The following is a 13425-nucleotide window of genomic DNA, read 5'->3' on the forward strand; positions in this document are numbered from 1 at the left end:
GAAAGAAAACAAACACTGAGGAATAACTGCCACTACAGGGAAGCGCGAAAGTCAGGGGTAGAACAGACTTTTCCCCAAGTTTTCAAATCAGCCATAATGGCATTAAATGACAGGCGTGGAGAACGAGGCAACGAATGACATACCCTCGAAATGGTAAAACCCACTCGCGCATAGGGGGCATGACCTTATCACGAGCGGCCGACCCGGCGAGGATCCGACCGAAGAGAGTAGAACAGAACGCGCTAACAACGGCGCTCGCGACCATAACTGGCGCGTTGGGTGCACTGTTCCAACCCGGTCTAACTGGTCCAATGCCCCGGCCCGACCGGCCGACCCGATGGGTATGCAAAACCCGAACCGGGAGAAAACCCAAGACACCTCCTCCCCTCCAGTGAGGTACATGACAGCTGAGGAAGGAAGTTTTCTGAAAGGCGAGTTTGCTCCTGTGGGACCCACCCTAGGTGCAGACTATATAAGGGGAGGATCCTTCTCCTCCCCCAAGGTACGTCACCTAATCCCACTTTTTCTGCCACCTTGTACGGATTCTAACTTGAGCGTTGGAGTCCCTTTTGTAGGTGGTTCACCCCTCACTACCTCGTCAACCCAGGAGATCGTGAAGCTCCAGTCCTCTCCCTTCCACGTTCGCCCATGAGGTCCTACCACGCATAAGCAACCCGGATCCAGGTCTCCTGTCCCCCGCATACATAGCACCTCCGACCCGTCGAGGAACCGACACACCGAATAGATAAATAGTTTAAATATTAGTATTTTTGTAGAGGAGATTTTTGTGGAATAAGGAGAATATGAAAAATAAAATACTTTCAGTGAAATGAGAAATTATCAGATTCTGAAATTAAGAATGCAATGATACAAAATACAGTTCTCTTATTTAGATGGTGGTTTTCGAAAAAGAATTGACCGTTATGAAAAAAATGATGTGTTATGTAATATTTTTTAGTCTGTCTTATATCTATAAGAGAAGTTTGTGAAAAGATATCTGTCAATTAAAAATTAAAGAGACACATGTGAAGGAGAAGATGATAAGAGATTTGTCTATAAAAATAAGAGATGAAAGAAGTAATCGATTATCAGAGAATATCTGGTTGCAAAGTAATGTTCTAAAAGATACTTTTCAATTTTTTTATTCAAACTAAAAAGAATCCGTTATAAATAATTGTGGGATTTGAAATGAATTAGAGTAGATATGAAATTTTCAATGGATGAGAGAGTTGGAACTAGTTAACTAACTATAATAGAAGAGAGAGAATCAAATTATATAAAAATTTAATTAAAAAATATTTATACTATTAATTCTTTTGTGCAAGTTTTGCAGACAGAAACACTTTCGGAGGATATAACAAACTATAGTTTAAGAATTCCGTTAGGGAGTCAATGGGGTATCTGTACAATATGTACAATGGACTGTTTATTTGGCCCAATAAGGATAAATAATAAAAACCACTATAAATTACTCTAAATTTAAAAACTCTCATTTAGTTATTTCACATCAAATTTTAAATTTCAAATCTTTTAATTTTAAATTTCAAATTTTCAAAAAATTTAATTAATTATTTCAAAAAATAACCATCTAAAAATTCTAATTTACCAAAATATTTCACTCCAATACCTTCTTTTTTTTCAACCGACGGCCACCCCACATTATCAATAATCATGCCACTTCATATTCGCTGTTTGACTTGCCACACGCCACTCACCCTTATAAAAAATAACCATTCACTTAAAAATAAAAATAATCATCCACATATCTAATGAATTGAACATCCAATTTATTTTAATTATATATAACTAAACACAATCCAGTCAAAATAATCATCTACATAAAAATTAAAATAACCATCCACATACCTACTAAAATAACTATCCTAAATTGACCATTAAAATAGAAGAAGAAGAAAATGAATGAATAGACAACCATGACTAAACTCCCTTAGCAAAGAGTTATTATTATTATTATTATTATTATTATTATTATTATTATTATTATTATTATTATTATTATTATTAGGGATTAGTTGGTGCTTTGATAAAGAAGAACAAGAATTGTTAAAGTGATATGGTTGTTGGTCCATGAAAGAGGAGTCATCTTACCAAGTGCAGAAAGGAGAATCATGATCACTAGTCTTACGCACGCATAATGGAAGTCACTCTATTCTTGAACACTCTACACACAACCATCCTTCTTCATGAGGAGTAGCAGCCACAGTTTGATCAGTTTCAAGACGATATTCATCCATGATCCAATCAGATGCGGATGTGGGGTGGGGATACGGATGTGGCGGCGTTGGCTTCGGTTGCGGAATGGACAGCGACGCAAGGTGCGGATACGGCAGTGTGCACAGGCGGCAGTGTGCACAGGTGGCGAGGTTCCAACTGTATCTGAACGGCATTAGCGGAGAATGATGATGGTGTTGATGGGTATTCATAGTGCGCACGTCGGCATCAGTCGGAGCTATGGGCTACGACGGCGGGTGTCTGTGGCGGCGCGGCACCGATGAGAGAGGATGGAGAGGGAGAGGGAGACCGCTTGGAGGTGTTTGTAACTGTTTGTAATTCTTATTTGCTTTGTATTTGAAATTGAAAATAATTTTGTAATTAATTAATTTAATTATCATTTAATGTTCATTTCAAAAAAAAATTCCATTGTACATATTGTACACTAATTACATTGACTTCTCATAATTTTTCATAGTTTAATTAACTCTTTGGGAGAGGTTGATAAAAAAGATGTTGAAAATATTTTTTATTTATTTATTGGTTGTGAGTTTATTCAGCAGTGTAATATACTTGAGTGTTTGCCTCTAATAATTTATACACTGTCCCAGATATTTTTAAGCAACATTCCATAATTGGAAAAAAGTACATGAAAGGAAGGAAGAGCAAACAAGAAAGTTGATTGGTTTTTTTTCTGTCATTTAGAATTTTTTGATAGAAAAACAAATGAGAGATATTCAAGAACAAAGACTCAAGTGTATCAGTAGGTCCAATGACAGAACTTTAGCTAGACAATGAGGACCATAGCTCCTGGAGTGAAGCCTCACTTAAAAAGGGGGGATGGCTCCTAAAACTCAATTTTTTTTATAAATTATATAGAAATTTTAATTTAGTTCCTTTAAAATATTTAATTTAGTCTCTTTTATATTATAAAATTAATTTTTTGTTTTTTTTCTAAAATTTAGTCTAATTCTGTCGTGATGGTTCTCTAAATTCTTTTATAAAAAAATTAGTAATAATTATTCATTAAAAAAAATTAATTCAAGTTAGTTAGAGAACGATTAGACAGATGCTTAACTTCAATCCGATGGTTGGAGGACTATCCAAGAGCTGGGATTATACACCTAATTGATCAAGGTTCAGATCATAGACCTATTTTACTAAACTCTAATGTAATACAGAGGAAGGCAGGGAGACAGTTTAAATTTCAAAAAAGATGGTGTGAAAATAAAGAAGTAGTGCAAATTGTGAAGGAGTTATGGAAGGAAAAAGCAACGGGTTCTCCAATGTACCAATTGTTCACAAAGTTAAAGAGATGTCGACACCGAATAGTAAACTGGCAGCAACTAGGCGGGGCTAACTCTTTGAACCAGATCAAGGATTTGTAGAGGAGAATTGAGGATGAAAAGGGCAAACATGACCAGGCAGATAGAACATTGATCAGAATTTTAGAAGAGGAGTTGACTAAAGCGTACCTCAGCGAAGAAAGATATTGGAAAGAAAAATCAAGGATTCAGTGGCTAAAATGAGGGGGGATCAGAATACCAGATTTTTTCATTCAAAAACAAAAATCAGGAATAGGAACAACAAAATTCAAAAATTAGAAGATGAAAATGGAGTAGCAAGCTTTGAGGCAGAGGGTATCAATCAAATAGCCCAAAATTATTTTAAAAAGCTGTTTACAACAATTATCCCACCCAATCCAACGGAGATAATCTCAACGATGAGAAGAAAGGTTACAGCTAGAAATAACTGGTTCCTTATTAGACCAGTCTCAAAAAAGGAAATTAAAAGAGCCGTTTTCTCTATTAACCCGTTTTCAGCTCCGGGGATGATAGTTATACGGCAAAATTTTACTAATTTTTCTGCGACACTATCAAAGAGGATGTTCTAAGGGTAGTTCACAGCTTCTTTGGGGGAGGAAAAATACTCAAAGCTTTTAACCACACTCATATTTGCCTCATATCGAAGATTAATAATGCAACTACTATGGCTCAGATGAGACCTATAAGCTTGAGTACAGTTTTTTATAAGATTATTTCAAAAGTGCTTATTCATAGAATGCAATTCCTCGTGAATAAAATTGTTAGTGAAAATCAAAGTGCGTTTATCAAAGGAAGGTTAATGAGTGATAATGTACTTATAGCACATGAGTTTATGCATTTTCTGAAGAATAAGAGATTTGGGGATTGAGACATGGCTTTGAAATTAGACATGAGTAAGGCATATGACAGGGTAGAGTGGAGTTTTTTTATGGAGGATTATGCAACAGTTTGGATTTTGTGATCGATGGATTAATTGGCTCAAAGAGTGTGTGTCTACTGTTTCATATTTTGTTACAGTGGATGGTCAGCTTAGAGGTTTCTTTTGACCTACTAGAGGGATCAGACAAGGAGACCCTCTTTTTCCATACCTATTTATTCTTTGTGTGGAGGGGTTATCCCATCTGCTCCACAGAAGAGAACAGAATAATGGGCTAACTGACCTTAAATTAAACAGTAACTACCCTACCATTAGCTATTTATTCTTTGCTGATGACTCTATCATATTCAGTAAAGCTAATCCTTAGTCATGCTAGAGTATTATGAAGATATTGCAGTTATATGGACTTATTAGTGGTCAAGAAACTAACCTGAGCAAATCGGCTGTGTTCTTCAGCCGAAATACACCACAGCATAACAGAGACGAGCTTGTAAATATTCTTCAGGTCCCCAATGTTGGTGCTCAAGACAAATATCTGGGGCTACCGACCACTGTCCAGAAATTAAAAAAATCATCATTCAAATTTGTCAAGGAAAAGGTTAGCAAAAAGCCGCGGCAATAGAAGAGAACTTTGCTATCAGTTAGTGGTCAAAAAATTTTAATTAAATCAATTGGCTCGGCAATCCCAATTTATACATTTGGGTGTTTCAAGCTTCCTGAGACTTTTGTGGACGAGATTTAGAGTTTGTTAACACTCTTTTGGTGGGGACAAAAGCAGGAGAAAGAAAGATACAATAGATAAAGTGGGACACTTTATGTTGACTAAAAGGATACGGGGGAGATTGGGGTTCAAGGACCTCAAGACTTTTAACTTGGCTATGCTTGGCAAACAAGGATGGCGTTTAATCACCAGACCTCAATCAATGGTTACAAAGGTGTTTAAAAGTAAGTATTTTAGACACACTTCTTTCCTAAAAGCTAACACATGGCACAATCCATCATGGGTTTGGAGGAGTTTACTAGAAGGTCTAAAAATTCTAGAAAAAGGTGTTATATAGCAAGTTGAAAGACAGTCTATGATTAGAATTTGGGAGGATCATTGGGTTGAAAATCAAGGACTGCTATCACATATGCAAGACCAATAAATAAACCCTAATTTAATTTGGGTAACTCAACTCATCACAGAATCTGGGAATTGGAACACTGAATTAATTAATAACAATTTTCAGCCAGAAATTACGCATGCCATCATACAAACACAGATTCATTTAGAGAAAGACAAGATCAAATGGAATAAGGAGAAAAAAAGAACTTACACTGTAAAATCAGGATATGATGTGGGGTTCCATTTCTTCCATGCCCTAATTGAAATGATGCCAGCACATTTTTGGGATAAGCGAATCTGGTCAGTACTCTGGGATCTCAAGTGCCCAATGAAGATGAAGGTTATGCTATGAAAAGCTTTGCACGGAGGCCTCCCTGTTAGGAAAAAGTTAAATGCAAGGATTCCAGCCATAATCAGCACATGCCGTAACCAACACGAAGAAACAGTCAACCACTATTTACTTACCTGTATTCACTCAAGCCAGGTTTGAAACTTAGATCAAATTCCAGCAGCTGACCCAGAAGAAGAAGACAACAATAATCTGTTTCGCAAATAGTGGAAGATGATACTTGATAGAACAAACGGCGATAGTCACCGAAGAAAATGAAGAAGCTCGGTAGCGTGCTTGATCTAGAGCATATGGACTAGCCGCAACAAATAGATTTTTGAAGGCAAGATATTGACACCAGAAGAGATTTGGAAGGTAGCTGAATATTCAATTGATGAATTCTTGCAAAAAATTTCTAGACCCTAATTTCTCGCTTAGTTCTCACTCTTTTCTATTTGAGTTTCAATTGTAATTGGGAAGCCATCTTTCTTTTGCCTGTGACTGTCCAATTTTAGACATTTGTATTTCTTTCCTTTATTTATTTGAATGAAATGCATTTATTGCCTTAAAAAAATGGCATAATTCTTTTTCTTTCTCATTAGAGTTATTATGTTCAATATTCATTAACTTCTTTGATTTCTCAAACTCCTAACCTTTTATAAGCAAATAAAAATAAAACCAAATCTCCTAAATAGATTCGGATACTAAAAAAAGAACTTTTTTGACTTCTCAAAAAAATTACCTCTCAACTGAAAAATAAAAAAACGCTAGAATTAGATATTTTTATTTAGTTAGTTTGATATTATTTTATGTGTTATTGTTTATTTAATTTAATTTTTTATGTTATATAAAAATTTTAGAATATTCAATAAATATTAATAGCATTATATTTTTATAGATTAATAGAAAAATTTATAAATTATAACTTAAAAATTTCAATTTTTCAAGCTAAATTCTAAATCCAAGTGATTATATTTTTTGCATCATCTTTGTAAAGTTATTGAAAGTTCCAATTATTGAAGAATAAATTGTATTTACATTAAAAATAAAATGGTTAAAAATTTAGTTCTAATTCCATTATTAAAAATTTTAAGTCATTCAAAATTTAAAGAGTATTATTATTAATTATTTTATACTTTTTATTTATTATCATATTAATAATAAATTTAAAAAATAATTATATTTATAAATTTTATTTTAATATAAATACTATTATGTAATTTTTATGTTAATTTTTTTTTCTCTTCAAAAAAATTTTTTATACTCCACCACTAGCTAGGTTGCTAAAAAACTACTAAAAATGGTATGGTGTCACTCTTATAGTTGTTGATAATAATGCCATAAATAACTACAGATTATGGTTATTAATATAGTTCTGTTTGTGTTTTTTAGTTTTTTTTATCGGTCTTTATGCTCCATCACTTTGTGTATAAGTTCCTTATTTCAAAAAATAAATAAATAAATAGTTCACATATTAGTATTTTATCCTTTAAAACCTAAAATGTAAATTTATTAAGTATCATTATTATTTAACTTGGGGATGAGTTTTATTTAGTTTATGTTAGAGGACACTATATACTATTTTGAGATATATATTGAGATTTATATATTTTTTTTTTAGAGTTACGTACGATTTTGGTCTTAAGGTATAGGCCAAAAAATTTTTTCGTTTTCAATCTTTTTTTGCATAAAAAATCGTCCCTAACATTCAAAATCGCAAGTTTTAAAATTGTCTTTTTTACTTAAATATTAAAATTTGGACCAAATTACCCATAACAAAAAAAATTATCAAATAAAAAAAAGAAAAAATTAAGAGAAATAAAGTGTTTCTGCTCCTATGAATGAGAAAGGGAAGAAGAAGAAGGGAAAAGGAAAAAAGAAGAAGCAGTTGTCTACGATCCACCTCTGCCTCCACTTCCGCTACCACCTCCGTACGATTTTAGTCCTAAGGTAGCGTTTGTTTTCGGAGACAGGACACAAAGATATAGACAATGAATGATTAAAACGTGTTTGGAGGCAGAGACATAGACACAAAACACATTGTCTCCAGAACACTATTTTATATTTTTGTGTCCACTCTTTTACAAAGGACAATGATTGACACGGAATTTGAAAAGGTGGACACGGACTTTTTTATCAAAATTTTTTCCCTTTCTATCCATAGATATTTTTTATTATTCTACTATTATCTCTTCTTATTTTCCCTAATTTTAGCTTCTTCTCTACATCGTAATTCTTCTTTCTCTGCGTTCTTTTTTCTCAGATACTCTCTTCTTTTGGTAGAATTTCTTACTTGACTGGATAATTAATTTATTTCTTTTTATCGTTCATTCTCTTCTCTATGACATGCTGTATTAATGGAGATTTAATTCACTTTTTTACTTTATGCTACTTTATTTATTCTTAATTTTGTTAATTTAATACCATTTTTATCTTATTGGTTTATAGACCAATTTTTCTTGTAATTTTCTGTACTCCTACATATTCTTATTTTTTATTAAATTAATTTGTACTTGATGTAAAAAATTTGGAATCACATGGCTATTTTAGTCATTTCGCATAATATCTTAGTTTTGTCCATATCTATCCAAAGATAATACAAACATTACATTAGTGTCTTGTCCATCGTATATCCAAACACAATACACAGAAAATAATTTTTAGTGTCTTTGTTCTATTGTTTCTGTTTTAGTGCCATGTCCTGTCTTGTCTTCAAAAACAAACGCAGCCTAAGGTAACTAAGTAAGGATGATTTTAAAACCAAATTAAATTTTAGGAACGATTTTATATGTAAAAAAGATTTAGAAAAAAAATATTTTTAGCATAAACCTTAAGGATCAAAATTATATTTAACCTTTTTTCTTAACATGTAATTACTTTAGATCAATTACTTAAATAGTTGGAGTTAAATTAAAAATTTTTAAATTATAAAAGATTGTTTTTTTTTAACAAATGATCAGGAATTGTAAAAATATTTACTATATAATTTAAGAGAAAGGCATAACCCATTGGTGTTAAAAAATACAACCCGATTTCAAAAAGTGTCCAAAGTTAATTACAAACAAAAATTAAGAAAAATGATTAGAAATATTTTTGCCTAATTTTTCTATACGATTTGCTTATTTTGGATTTAATCAAATTTTAAAAATAAAAATTTTAAAAATAAGTACTATTTTAATCTTTAAAATTTGAGGTCAAAATCAAAATCGTTCTTAACTTTTTTTTTCAGTTAAAATAATTCCAATATTACATTTAATATTAAAATCATTATTTTTAACACAATAATTTTTTAAATGATATAAATACCCTTTTATTACTATCACACCATTGTTTTCCTCTCCATAATCATTAGTCACCACTATTAAGTATTAACAATATCACACTTCAAATTCTTTAAATTTAACAATTCATAATTTTTTCTTCAAATTCAGCAACAACAATAAAAGACAAAGAGAGTTTAATTTCATAAATCATTTAATCCTAATTTAAAATGATTTAAGATCCTAATTTAAAATTTTTAAATTCTATTTTTAAAAAATTAGAAACTTAAATCTTAACTTTCTTTTGATGACAGTAAAAGTGGAACTGCATAGTAGTGGTGTGTGGAAGTAAATGTGGACGATAATGACAATGATAGTAAACATGGACAGTGACTGTAATGTATAAAAAAATTGCGACAGGAGGCATCATAAAGGTGGTAGCAAGAAAAACACAAAGACGCAAAGAAGAAAAAGAAAGTGCGGGAGATGATTCTGAAAACACGAAGAAAATCGCCAATGGTAATAGCAAAGGAGAAGATGGGAAGTCATTTTATTTTAATTATCAAATTTTATAAAGAATAAATTTATTAAAAGAATAATTTTAATATTAAATATAACGTTAAAAATTATTTTAAACAAAAAATTATTAAATATAATTTTAATTTTGACTTCAAATCTTAAGAAATAACATCATACTTATCCCAAAACTTAATTATGTTTGACCAAAGAGAATAATAATATACGGTAAGCAGTTATCATTTCATTTTCATTTTCATCTGTTTAAAATAATTGAAAACTAAGTACAAATAACATGAAAAGGTCATAGCTGTTACCATTTATTTTCTTTTTGAGTTTTGACTTTCCCATTCTATAAACACCATTTACTTTTTTTTTTTTTTAAATACAACCTCTTTAATATCTTTATTCTTAGTCAAATTCAAAGTATTATATAAAATATAGTAACTTAAATTTTATTTAATGAATAAACAATTTAAATGAAAACTAATTATTATCATGATAATAAATGTAGTTTGACGAGACCTTTTAATTTGTAATTTTTTTGGTAAACTAATTTGAAATTTTTTAAAATTTATATAATAATGTTCTTTTTTTTCTGGTCTTAAGATAATGTTCAATAACTGTAATGCACAATAACAAACTAATTTATTTCGGCCTGCACGTATATAAGGCCCATATTAGATTGGCCCAATTAACTAATTTAAAGGTTATTTGTAGGGATGGCAACACCACCCAAATCCGTGGGTACCTACCCCGCCTCTACCCGCTCGGAACGGGTAATTACCCGTCCCGCACCGGGGCGGGTTTTAGCGGGACGGGACGGAGCCGGGTTTAAGTACTACCCACCCCGGTATATATAATATATAATTTTAATATATAATATATGTAAAATAATTAGTGAAATGATTGATAATATTGTGTTATATTTAAAATTTTACTTTAATTTATGTTATGTATATGATGATGGTTATATAAATTTTGAAAATTTAATTTTATTTATTAGATTTTAATAATTATAGGGGCGGAGCGAGTACCCGCGGATGCGGGTTAGGGTTCAACCATTTACTACCCGTAGGTAGGAGCGAGATGAATTTTATGCGGATTATTATACAGCGGAACGGGATCGGATAGAGCAAAAATCCCCTCTGTTGTTACCCCTAATTATTTGTTGCAACAAAACCTTGATTACCTAATTACCCAAAAAAAAAAAAACTTGACTACTTGCTCATGACCTGTGACCCACAAACAAAATTACATTGAAAATTTGAAATGCATATTGAGTAGAGATGTCAACGGGGTAGGCCAGGGTGGGGGATGCTTTCCTGCTTTCCATTCTCGCCCCCAGGTTTACTCTTCATTCCCATTTTCATTTTCCGTCCTGGCGAATATTGTTTCCTATCCCCATTTTTTATAGGACCCCATTCTCCATCTCTCTAATAGTTTTGACTAATTATTAATTTCTAAAGGAATAGAGGTAAAAGTATTCATCCTATACAAAACAGTAAGATTTTATACAAAAAATCCAAACGTCAAGATGGTAACTTTTAAAATAACGCAGTGGGAGACGTCATGGCGAGTCAGAACACAAAGTAGTCGACGAGATGGGGGACACGACATCAGAGAGGAGAATGGATACGACGACAGTATATATATAGAATTTTTATAATTTAATAAAATGTAACTTTCTATATATATATATCATTATTCACTTTTTAATGAAATAAGTACTTGTATATATAGTTGTGTTTGGTTATCTGATCCAGAAGCTAAATCTATCCTCAAGGTATTAATCATAGCTAAAGACTCTTCTAACAAGACATGAAATCCACTTCTTAATAGTGAATCCGATTATTTGTGTATGCAGTTGTGTTATTGCTTGATAATTATGAATAAAGTTTTTTCTTTAAGTAAAATACTTAAAATTGTTATAACTATTTTTTAAATTATGTGTTTTTTTTACTAACATTTTTGTTGCTGTTTTTTTTTCTTTTTTTTTTTTTAAATTATGCGTCACCACCACCATGGTTACCTTCTCCTCCTCCTCTTTCCTTTTTTTTTTTCATTTGATTTTTTTTATTCGTTTTCGTCTTTCTCCTTCTCCATTATTATCATCATCGTTATCATTATATCATCATCTTCATTATCGTCATTTTTTTATTGTTATTGTCGTTATTATTATCGTTATCGTTGAATTTTTATCATATTAATAACGTCTTATCCAAAATTAATTTAGATGTATTTTGGTTCATGATTAGTCTTGTTTGTGTACTTATTTTTTAACTGAATTGGTGTACGTGTCGCAATCATTAAATAACTTTGGTGTAAAAATTAAGAAATTGGAATATGAACCATAAAAGAAAATATCAATTAGACCGATCACAGGAATACCAGTTACAGTACCTATTATCCAAAGAGAAATTCTTCCAGTAGTATCGGCCATTTATCCCACTTTCCTCCACATTTGATCAGGTAGTCATGCTATAGGAAAGGAGCAGAATATAAAAAATTCATTATTATTCTCACTTCAAGTCTGATTGAAGAACAAAATCTGATAGTTATATAAGTGAAATCAGACAGTTTCTATAGAAATAGAAATTTGAGATTCTATTTAGATAATTTACAAATACTATATTAGATTAGATAGTAGATTACCAGCCTATTATATATATATTATGTGTATTTGTTAAGAAATTTTGGTATTCTGTATAATTCAAAACTCAGCACATGCGAAGAAGAAGAAGGAACGCGACGAAAAAGAAGGAGAAAGCGAAGAAGAAGAAGGAAGAATACGAAGAAGAAAAAGAAAAAGAAACAAGAAGATGAGAAATGATATGTTTGCGTTAGTGAAGCACGCCTATGCACACGCTGCGTGTAATAAAAATAATTTTTGTTGAGTTTGTCCAACTTGATTGGATTTGGTTGTCAAAAAAATTGAATATATAGTAGAACTGGATAATTATTTGACGTTAAAGATTTGTTTTAAAAAATTTGAATTAATTAATTAAGATAATTCAGTTAGGAAAAAAAATGATCATTTATCTATAAAACTATTCGATTAAAAACAAGTATTTTGTGAGGATATGAGTAATTATTGTTTAAATATAAATTTAAAAGCTTTTCCTAAGTTACATTTGAAAGTATATATATAGAATTTAATAAAATTGACAAAATTATATTTTAATTTTTTTGACATAAATGTATCTAAAATAAATAGAATGTACTAGAATTTGAAAAGTGCTACTAACTTTTCTACTAGTTAAAAATAGAGTTAATATTAATTATTCAAATACAAGATAACACCCAAAATAAAAATGTTAATCATCACTTAATATTTCTCTCAAATTTGTATTAATGTAAAAATTTTGCTTTTGAAAGGGATAGAATAACTAGCTAGTTTTACTTTTACCAATGAGGAACTAGATTCCCTTTGGGATTTTGAATCCTCCCAAAGAAGACCAACACAATCTAAAGCAGATATATGCAATCAGTGTCTCGCAATGTCAAGGCAAAATTGTAGTACTTACAACTGCCATCATTATTATCAATTTATCATTATTAATATTATTATGTTACTCATCATAGCTAGTGTCTAGTGAAGTAGTGATGAATAGGAGGCCTTTAATTTCATCACTTCCTCGTGCATGCATCATATTCATCTCTCATCACCTTTATCTCATTTAATACATAATATACAACATGTTCCAAAATTTTCAAGAATCAGATAAATATTGGTCTTTCGGTAATTTTAGTCCTTAAGTTTAATTTTAATTATAATATAT

The sequence above is a fragment of the Arachis ipaensis genome, chromosome B8, assembly GCF_059453495.1.
Source record: "Arachis ipaensis isolate K30076 ecotype BB chromosome B8, ASM5945349v1, whole genome shotgun sequence".
NCBI lineage: Eukaryota > Viridiplantae > Streptophyta > Magnoliopsida > Fabales > Fabaceae > Arachis > Arachis ipaensis.